Source organism: Seriola aureovittata, chromosome 10 (assembly GCF_021018895.1).
Source record: "Seriola aureovittata isolate HTS-2021-v1 ecotype China chromosome 10, ASM2101889v1, whole genome shotgun sequence".
Lineage (NCBI taxonomy): Eukaryota > Metazoa > Chordata > Actinopteri > Carangiformes > Carangidae > Seriola > Seriola aureovittata.
In genome coordinates this window covers 5366671-5377877 of record NC_079373.1, presented here as the reverse complement: position 1 = coordinate 5377877, position 11207 = coordinate 5366671, and the positions used below count along the sequence as shown (strand labels likewise).

General features: G+C 43.2%; 1 protein-coding gene across 1 annotated transcript in view; it reads left to right on the top strand.

Moving 5' to 3' along the window:
* The window catches only part of LOC130176888 (unconventional myosin-IXAb-like), a 171512-nt gene that overhangs the window by 48547 nt on the left and 111758 nt on the right, over positions 1–11207 (top strand). The window lies entirely within an intron of this gene.

The window sequence follows — 11207 nt, the reverse complement described above, 5'->3', positions numbered from 1 at the left end:
GCAAGTCCAGTTCCAGTCTGAGACAACTGTTTGATACTTAAGAAGATGTTCTTCTCAAGGACGTGTTGCGGTGTTAAGGCTATGTGGACTTTTAAATTTCGGCTCGGTTATTCTACTATAGTTGTCCTGTGTTTACTAACAGATCACATAGTTTTAGTTTAAGATAATGTGATCTAGCTGCATGTGCTACAGCAGCAGGTTGAATACACTTCATATGTTGTGAATTAGACACACCGGTTAAAGGAAGTGACAAAAGCCTGATGAAATCTGAGCAGAAGTCAGCAGGTTATTTCTCTGGCGCTGGAATGTCAGCTCATGAGACGAGGCATGAAATGGATTATAGAAATGTCCTTCTCAAACTGGAATGCCCCAACATGCAGGGAAACCTATATTTAGCCCCCGGATTTACCACATATGACTCTTATTTATATTATGTGACCCAGAAATGGGGTTTTCCGTACTGTCCAATCTCTGCATAGACGCCGGGAGAAAAAAAAAACCTAATGGAATTTTTTCTAATCCGCCCTGGATTATAAATCAATAATGGATTATGGAATTTCATTGGGAATTTCATGTTTTTCAGAAGGTCTGATCATGGGCAACATGTTTTCTTCAGCCTGATAAATGTGACTCCGAGAGCCTCAGAGCAGTTTGTTGTTTTCTGGCTGCCATTTTGTTCTGCAGCTCGCAGCTTCCTGTCAGGACGTATGGGAATGTCATGTCATCGCACAGCTGTGCCTGCTGACACCATGTGGGTCCCATGAGGAGCGTCTGTACGGTGAAACGAGGCTGCTGCTCGGACAGTTGGATGTATAGTTTGTCATCTGGAAACCTTTTAGACCTCCTCGCTGCTTCCGGGGGAAGAAAATTGTGACTGCAGCTGCTTTCATGTTTCCACTTTTGTTACATAAAGAATAAATGGTCTCTGGCCGCTGTTAAAACCTTATTTTATTTAGGGGAGCTCCTGCTTTATACAGCGCCGTACATCCTAAGAGTCTCATGCAAGATAACAAACACGGGATGTATTACATTTTGAAAACAAATGGTAGCTTCACCACATAGCTGCGGTTGAACCCGTTCGTCACATGTGCCGCAGTTGCACTTCTCTGCAGGTGATGACTTGACAGTGATCACTGAAGACCTGTCAGAGCTCAGCTGCCGGAGGCGACATTTGGCTGCGACGACCGAAAAAGGCTTGTTTCTGATGAGAACACGGGTAGAGGAACATTATTCTCTGAGGAACTGGATACTGTTCATTGGTGTGTGGTGTGAGCATGACTGTGTCCCATGTAATCACTTCCCCATCAATCACCTGTCTGGCTGAGGTGTGAGAAACAAGGTGCACAGTTTACATGCCACAGAGACAAACAAGCAAAGGGAGACATGGTGTAACACGCCATATATTTGATTTCTGGCTCCAATTTCTTGTTTGTTGTCATCTTTTTACTTCAGTTGTTGTTGGTACTTTGACAGATGTAGGAAACATGATGTCATGAGGACAATACAAGAAGAAGAAATGATTTTAATGAAACCAATTACAGTCTTTGCCTGCCTACATTACAACATGTACAAATTTTAAGAAATACGCAAAAAAGAAAAGGTCAGTTTCTGGGAACAAAGGTTAGATGAGAAGATTGATGCCATTTCCGTATGTGTACAGTAAACCTAAAGTTAGCTTAGCATCAAGTTTGGAGACAGCGGGAATCAGATGGCCTCTCTCAATCCAAAGATAACCAAATCCACCTACCAGCACCTAATGAACACGTTACATCTTGTTTGTTTAATCAGTATGTAAACCACCAACACAAAAACACCAATTTGCTGTTTTACAGGGGGCGTAGCTGGAGTTCCTGGTAGCCTAGCAACTATTCCAAGAAATAATTGCCCAAAAAATTGCAAATTATTTTTGAATCTTGGTTCTTGTACAGATTAAACAATCAAGCTATAACATGTTAATTAATGAGCTTTGGAGGCGCTGGTAGGTGGATTTTGTAACATTTGAAGGTAAGTAAGGCTAGCTGTTTCCATCTGTTTCCAATGTCTGTGCTAAGCTAAGCTAAGCTTTATATTTAACAGACAGATTTGAGAAGGCAAAAAAGCTTTCCCAAAATGTCAAACTACCGCTTTAATTCTCTACCAGTGAAAGTGAAAGTGATGTCTGGTCCAGTAAGATTAGTGCATTAATAACACAGCCTTTAATTCTTTTATTGACCTGACATTATGATTGGAGCCCACAATGACCTGTTTCACAATATTGATATAAATAAATGCACATATAGCAGCGAGTGAAGGCTTCCCAACTGGGTCAGTAATAACACAAAGAAGAAATGAAAGGAGCCACTTAATGCAGAAAAGAAATAGCAGTCACATATTTTTTTTCCCCCCCTGATTGAAGAACCCTTGACTTCACCACGTTCCCGCTTTTCTGAAACCAAACCTATGGCCTCACATTGTCTCAGGTCACATCAGGAGCGGCAGTACTGTGATTTGGAAATGAGCAAACTCATTAAGACTAATTCTATAAATGTCTGAGAGGAAGCAGGAAAACACCAAGTCCACTGCACCAGACCCTGATAATTTCTAATTCTATTGTCAGTCTGATTATCTACAAATCTGTTTAAAATGCTTAATAATGTTAAATGACCTGATATTTTACTGGCTTTTGCAAATATAATTGCATTAAACTAAAGCTGTGTAAATCATTGTTCCTCATTAAATCTTTTCATCAGAGCTGAAATACAGAGATAACGTCGTACCCAGATTGTAGACAATCTAACATCATGCCCAGATATATTCAGCACGACTCACAATGCAGTGTGATGGCAGAAGATGCTTCAGTGATCGAGGATCATCATGTTTTTGTGTCAAAAAAGGAAGAGCCACAATTTTTCAGCAGCATGAAAAGCACTTTGAGAGGAAGTTTCAGCCATATTGTTTGAAAACATTACATAATATGCAGAATATGTTTATTTATAAGAGAGAATAATCACCAAAGATATGTCGCTGTGCAGGAAATAAAGGTCTATTCAATTTTCTTTAGTAGAAATTAGTGACTAGTATCATACACTATCTACATCCATCAGCTCACTCTCTATAAACAACACCTAACATGAACTATTTCCCTGTGTGCTGTAGCTTTTCCATCTCATCCCGACAGCTGAACATGACGTCCACATTAATGCTCTGTCTGCATAGTACGACCAACAGCTGGATGCAGAGATATCACGGGCTGCTGTGGACGGCCCCGGGGCCTGACATGTTGCTCTGAGAAGCAGCTCTCTGGGGTAAAAAGTTTACCGTCGGCCAAGGCAAAAGAGCTGCGGAGCTGAACCGGTCGAATTCTTTGGTTTCCACAAGTTGTAATGCCAATTACAGAGCCATTCGCTTCGGTCAGATGCTGCCGCCGCTGCTGCGCTGAGGCTTTGTGGACGTTTGAATGTTCGCCCTGAGGCAGAGTCAAGCTGGAAATATGAGGTCAGCGAGGCTTATTAGATGGATTACAAATGCATGCCAGTCTTGAAGAAGTTTTAAGGATCTGGCCAATTTGCTGGTTCCTTAATGTGTTTAGTAGCTGTCAGGTCCCCTTTGTCTCCCTGTATGAAGCTATATTCTCCATATGTTACCCCTCCATCTGCTCTAATCCTCCCTCCTAATGCTGTAATGCGGGTTTCCTTTATTTCCTTTCCTGTATTTGCAGAAATCTAACTTCGTTCATAGATTTGGGGCAGTTACTTGAATCTAATGTAATCAATTACACAATATATAGTAAATGCCATTACTTAACTAATTACTCAACATCCCAGCTCAGTCAGAGGTGCCTTTTTAAAACATCAGCTGTACAGACTGTAAACCCCAAATTTGTGATTTTGGGTTTTGTACTTGTCTCCAGCATCTCAATACTCACATACTACATATTCTGTATTTAATGCATGTGGACAAGACATTATGTTTAAAGCGGCGCCTGTAATTGATATTTGAATCTGAACTATACCACAACTATACTGTTCTGGTTCACTGCTCTCAGAGTCATGTTTGGCTGCGGCAGGTACATCGTACACCGCCAGCTCAGCTCCTGACAGCAGACAGACACAGCTAGAGACTAGCTGGTGAACGTAGTGGAGCAGCTGAAGAGCCAGGTATTTATTTCCCTCAGGTGTAAGTAAGGATTCGACAGACGGCCACAATCGTGACTCTAAATGATGATCTGTCAGTGTTGTGCACTGAACACACTGTGAACTTGTTTCTCCTTTCCACAAGTAAACACAATGTGTAATCCCAGTAGTAGTGAAATCCTTTACACCACCTCACTGCCAGGCGTCACTTCATAGGCAATATATTGACTCATATGAGCTACACTGTTACCTGTACACAAAATGGGATTTTATTTACACTGTGATCATTGATTAGTCGATTTAGAGTTGTTTTTGTCAGATTTTATTTCACATATCAGTTGTTTTTCAAGCAAAAACTTTCACTTGCTCCTGTTCTTCCATTGTGATGATCTGCTGCTTTTCTCTGTGTTATGTCATTATAAACTGAATATCTTTGGATTTTCAACCGCTCTGACAAAACAAAATAAGCATTTTGATGGTGATGGGCACTTTGTCACGATTCTGTACATTTAACGATTAATCAAGAATAAAATTGACAGATTAATCAATAATGAAAATAGTCGTTAATGGCAGCCATCATATATTCTGTTGACAAAATCATTCTGTGAAGGGAAACAAACAGCCGGGCAAATCCAGACAACACAGCTGAGAATCCAGAGCTCGGACGGGTTGTAAACTTGTAGACAGGTTTGCATCATGATTCTGGTTTTATCTGAAACTAAAATTGCAAAATGCTTGACAAGCAACGTGAGAGATGTGGTGAAGTCAATAATGTAGTTACTTAACACTACACAATACTTAAAAACACAGTAGCTTGTGTCAACTGTATGTTTGAGGCGTCCAGACTTTGACTTCAACTCCGTATCAGCATCTGGAATAAAAATGAAAAGATCTCTCGGGATGAACTCTTGTCTCACTGGCAGGAGCCGCAGCGGCTGGGCCTCGATTTGAGAACATTTGTGTAAGAGCCTGTAGACTCAGATAAGTCATTCTCTTTGGATTCACTTAAGAAGCTTACTGCCAACTGGATGAATGGAGAGGGGGGAGGGGAACCTGCAAGTGAGTGAAATATTATTTATTTTAAAACCTTGTTCCTTATAAATATTTAAAATCAATTATTGTTAAATCTTGTGCCCACCACATGTGATTGACAAAATTGAAATGTGAATTAAAGAGCAGTACAGGCTGAACGGGACTGAAAGCTTCTCTCTGCTCAGCGGAAATACGTGTTGACTGAAGGTAAAAAATAAAACGGAAAAGCCTGATAAAGATTGAGTTGGTTGCTTGCGATTGGATGCAGATGCTGAAATGTGTTGCCGACCTCCTCTTACCTTCAGCTTCTTCTTCTTCTTCTTCTTCTCCCCTCTCCTGTTCGACCCTCTGTGCTGGATCCAGCTGAGCGGTGTGGCCGTCAGCCCTGCACTTCACATCGTGTTACTGTCGAGTGCAAGGTCAACAGCGCTGCAGACACAAGCTATTTTAGTCATTCGTTGAGCCAGTGTGGAAGACCCTCACTCACACGCAGCAAGAGACACGACGCAACACACAAAACACGCTCATAGCGGAGCAACAAGCAGCACGCATGAGGATAGATGCATACCAGAGTTCATTTCCATCTCCTCATGATCTGCCTTTTGGCTTCACTTGGTGTTTTTTCATCATTAAACTATCAAATAACACAACATTTGATATCCATATTGGCAAATAAACCTCAAATTTATGCTCTCGGTTTCAGTTTTAAGTTCCTTCTCCCTGCTGGAAACCTTCTCCGTCCAAACTCTTTCGCTAATTGTTTCCGATTTGCTGTTTATACTGTTTTTATGTTCTTTGAGTGCATGAATTTGTACGCGGTCTGCTCTTCGTCGCGCTGCTGTCTTTACTGAACCGACTTGCTGAGCTGCTTCTGGCTGCATGATCGCTGTATTTCTGATTAGATTTGGAGACTGTTTTTGTCAGGACACACTGCTGCGAGCGAGGAAGGAAAAAAGTCTTGGAGGTTTTTGAAGCTTTAATGCATATTTGTCTTATTAAAGGTCACATATAATATAAAGGCAGATGTCTGTGTGTTGTTTGATTATAAAGCAGGTCTAGGTTTTATATTAATACTGTGAAAGTATCAAAGCCTCAGTCCACAGAGAAATGCACACAGCCTGTATTCAGAGACTGAGCCTTAAAACCAGCCGTCAGGACTTCTGGAACTTTGTGATGTCACAACAAAGCAGTCACTACCCTCAGCCACGCCCCAAGCAACGCCCACCTGGACTCACCATCCAACCTTGGAGGATTTGATGTTTACCTGAAATCTGCTATATTTTCATTCAATCACAAAAATGTTTGTATTATTATCGCTGCAAGTAGCGATTACTTTCATTATCTGCCAGTTATTTTTCTGATATGTGGTCTGTGGTCTGCAAATGACTTGTTTTGTTTGACAAACAATCGAAAATCCAAATATATTCACTTTACTATCACATAAGAGAAAGAAAAGCAGCAAATCCTCACAACTGAGAAGCTGAGGCAAAGTCATGTTTGGTCTTTTTGCTTGAAAATGAATTTTCTGTCATTGGACAAAAGAAAATTATTCAGCTGTACTTACTGACATCCTGTTAAAATTTGAACCATAATACTTGGCCCTGCTCGTATTTAATTTGTGTTTAAGAGCATTTTTATCCTGAGCCTCATGCATACACACACCTCCACACACACATTTACATGCACACAACCTGCCAGCTCATGACAGCAACCTGACTGCTCACCTTTACTCGACTGCAGCGGAGGAGACAGTAACTCGCTGTGACTGACATTGCTCTTCTTTTCAAGGACATAGTAGTGTGTGTGTGTGTGTGTGTGTGTGTGTGTGTGTGTGTGTGTGTGTGTGTGTGTGTGTGTGTGTGTGTGTGTCTCTTTCCATTTAACAGTTTGAACAGTTAGCTGACTCACCGTGACTGAGCTCATAGAAGCTTAATTGTCTTGACTGACGACGCTCAGCTCTTGCCGGACACATCGGCCGCTGGGATCAGTCTTGTGACCTTTAGGCTACAGTGCTGCATTTGTGGCCGATGTGTGACGCTTCTCAGTAATACAGCAGTGTGTCCACGAAGCAAAAAGTGACCATCAGCATTACATCACGCCATTAGTATCATCTGACAGTTCTCCACATGCTCTGATGGCCCCACTGGAATTGTCTCTTGTCATGAAAAAGCCTTTAATAACGCGCTGCAGATGGCCAGTAGCTGCAGCCGTGTGTAATCTGAGCTGCGTTCAGAGCCAGGTGACAGTAGAGATATGACTGTACAGCAGGATAGCGCTGACGGGAAGACAGCTGGTACGCTGATGGGAAGGACTTGGCGCCTGTGGCCGTTGTGTCTGGTAATCCGGTTGTTGTCGAACAGTCGGGTGATCTCAGATGCTCAACATTAATGCTTATTTAGTTTCAAACGACTAAATATATACACAAGGGGAAATTTGACTATTGTTTCACTGTGTTTGATCAATCAATATCAGACTCAGTGTTCCTCTTTAATCGTGCTGCAAGTTTCATGTGAAAGCTCAGCTTTATCTATTTTGCTTTGATTGAGTGTATGTAGATTTCTGGCTTCGGCTTCACTTGCTCTCTCTAATCTGCTGTGGCTGTATAATGGAGAGTGTCTGCTGACAGTTGTGAGTGACAGAGAGATTGTTAAACTGGGCTTATTCAGCCCTGGGTGTTGTTGATATTACAACGAGCTGATAATAGCTCCCTGCTCGTCTTAATATGAGGTTTGCATCACATCATCTGCTTCATGTGTTTATTTACTAGTGATTCAGCACCTAACAGGAGATCTGAGGACAGCACATAAGAGAGAAGTATATTAAGCTAGGGGCGGGTCAACTGATGATCTTGTATCGTGGATGATGTTACTTTGGCACATGATCCACTTTTCAGATGAATCATACAGATCGCCTCATTAAAAGTTGCTGTATTTAGATATTTTATTTAAGTTTAATCGCAGCCTCTGCGAGCTTTGTGTCAGCGCCACATGAACAAGTTCTCCACCGGAGCAGAACAAGAACCACCGCCACCAGCTGTGATTGGCTGTCACACAGTTTGTAAACTCAAGACGGCATTGTGGGGGAAGAGCAGCGGCGAGTGGACAAACATCAGAACGAAGCGTCAAAGTGACGGAAAGATACGAATCACAACTTCCAGTCAGGACTTTCAGAATAAAATCAGAGCGGAAAGAGGACGCAGAGCTTTGTGAGTTGGGCCTTTAGCCTTGATTTGAAGGGTCATGTAAACACATGAGTCCAGCTAAATCTGTGGGGACACTCGCCCAATCTTTTGGGCCAGATCGCTCCCCCTATATTAAGATATTGTAGAATATGCTCAATAATCTGTCAAATTTTATATCATCAGCTGTTTCTCTTCAGGTTTTCATGGTCCTCGTGTCCCTGAGCTCAGAGGTCATGTGCTGGTATAAGATGATATATAAGATATTTGACATCATGTTGGATCATCAGACGCAGAGAAACAAAACTAAATTGTCAAGGGAAGACGAGTCAGGAAGAACAGACACGTTTACCTCATCCTTGTCTCTCATGTAAGTTGGACAGACTTCCACACAGACTCATAAATTTGAAACAAAAGGTAGGTTTTTCCAGAGATCTCGTGCTCTGAGCTGGAAACTGCCATAAATTCTGGATATACACACGTTCAGTAAATGATTTAGGGTCTCGTCTCATTCAAGGACGTTTTGAAAGGTCACGCAGCTGTTGACGGACACGTTGGCTGCTGTTGTTTCAAGATTGCAAGACTTTCTAACTAGAGGGAGCTGGTCTGCAGGGTTTTCCTGGCTCACGTTCAGTAAATGCTGGAATAATCTTGAACGCCCTGTGAATAATTAGTAGGTTGAAAATGTAAGTTTTGCATCTTTTTCCGTTCTAGGCTTCACTGTCGGTCTCTTTGTGTTTGGGTTATTGTCATCTGAACAGTAAAGACAGCTCGTCCTTGCCTCTGACATGGCTATAGGTGACCCCAGATCATGCATCCGTGCCTCAAAACCTCCTGAAGGCCAACTCCGGCTTTGAGACTGACCCCAGCTGTGTGGTGCTGTGTCTGGGGGGCAGGCATACTGAGGGGCTTCTGCGGGGCCACAGGGGCCAGACTACAGCCTGCCTTTGTTCTGGTGGTGTGGCCAGCAGACCTGCCTGCCTGCCTTCAGCAGAAGTAGCTGAGCAGACCCCCCTTCACCCCCTTCACCAGATGGTTCCCATCCAGATGTCCCCCCCTGCTCTTAACCAGGCCCTCAGGGACACGACCTGTCTCCTGTGGCTGATAGATGGCTCCAGGTAGTGCCTCGGCCCTCTGGTTTTAAAAGTGTGTGTTCAAAGGCCTGTGTGTCGTTAAGTGTGTGTGTGTGTGTGTGAGTGTGAGAGTGTGAGTGTGTAAGGGCTTGAGAAGCTGCCCAGTACCCTTATCCAGCACAACAGAGCCTGGGATTGGAGACAGCTACTCACTTTAAAGCTTTAAATCCCGTGTAGCCTGGGCATATGGACACACTTACTGTATAGTAACAGTACCACGGCCGCTGTGGGTGAACCTGCTGAACCTGACAGGCCAAATGAAAAGTGTAATGCCTGTGACGAGGCTGGCAGTTTGGCAAAGGAAGCACGCATTACAGCACCTTCACTCAGGGCTGAGCGTATTGTGAGGAAGCTGATTTTTTATTCCCACTTCAATGAGGGCAACACTGCTCTGCACTGTTTCCACTGGTGTGTGTGTGTGTGTGTGTGTGTGTGTGTGTGTGTGTGTGTGTGTGTGTGTGTGTGTGTGTGTGTGTGTGTGTGTGTGTGTGTGTGTGTGTGTGTGTGTGTGTATGTGTGTGTGTATGTGTGTGTGTGTGTGTATGTGCGCGCCTGTCAGAATGTGTTTGCAGTCAGCTCCCCCAGCAGTAGGGCAACAGGAGACGTTCACCCACGACTGAACGTGTCCCTGGTCTTTAAATCACAATGAGACATCCTAAAGCTCTCTACTATCGAACCTGCTCTCTGCAGAGGACAGGCTGGTTTTACTGCACAGCACATTACACTGTGGTCCTGTGCATGAGGGTGTGTCTCTCTGAGTGCACGGTCACATTAGCTTTCATTCATCTTTTGCAGATGCTGGGGTTTTAACATGGCCTGTTGGGCTGAAAAAGCAGCTCTCTCTTGATTTAGTAGCACAGGTAGCACGTTGAGTAAAGCTTTATTTCTTGGTAAGATGCCATACTTTTATATTTTTATACCACTTCCTCTGCAGACTTTGTGCATTGCATTTCCAGAGCTAGTTTAAATCCCAGCTTCTCCCCAGCAGCAGCAGCAGCAGCAGAATGAGTCTTCCTTTCATTACATGTGGCTTAACAATAGCTGCTGCCTTTACCTCAGAGGGTCGTGCGTTGGCTAGCTATCGTGGGTTGAGTGTTGGCTAATCATGCAGCCCACCTCAGGCCCTCTATGTTCCTGTTAGCACTTCCATCCCTATAATCTGTATCCTTGGGCAGCGAGCGCTCTTCGATGCGCTCCCAAACATCTGTTCGCTGGATTATCCCCATCTCCTTCTCATTCTGTCTTTCTCTGGAGCATTCCCGCTTTCCTCTCTCAGGAAGCTCAGTACAGTGCGCATTTATCCCTGCAGACAGCTGTACACAGTGTACTCAAATGATCTGTGCTCGTATAGTTGACCTGGACGAGGTTCAGCCTGATATCCGCGGCCAAGTTTTCTGCTCCTGCTTTCTACAGCCCGGGAACTCGAGTTCTGCTGTCTTAACTTCTTAATCTGTGTCTGTTACTTATTTTATGTCCAATATTTTCACCGTGTCTGTTTTTAATCGCTCTCTCATGTATAAAATGCAAAGTCATCAAGCAGAGTATCTCAGTGTTTCCACAAAACCCAACACACAGGTGAATTCTCCTGTGTTAACTGATTGTTCTAAATATTTGTGAGACAATAGAGCTGGTTTCAGATTCACATTCAGATTAGGCAGAAGTCTAGTGTCGCAAGTAATGATTGTTGTCGTTATCAAAAATCAAACAAACATGCATTTCAGTTTCCTGCAGCCCAAGGTGATACCCTCAGAT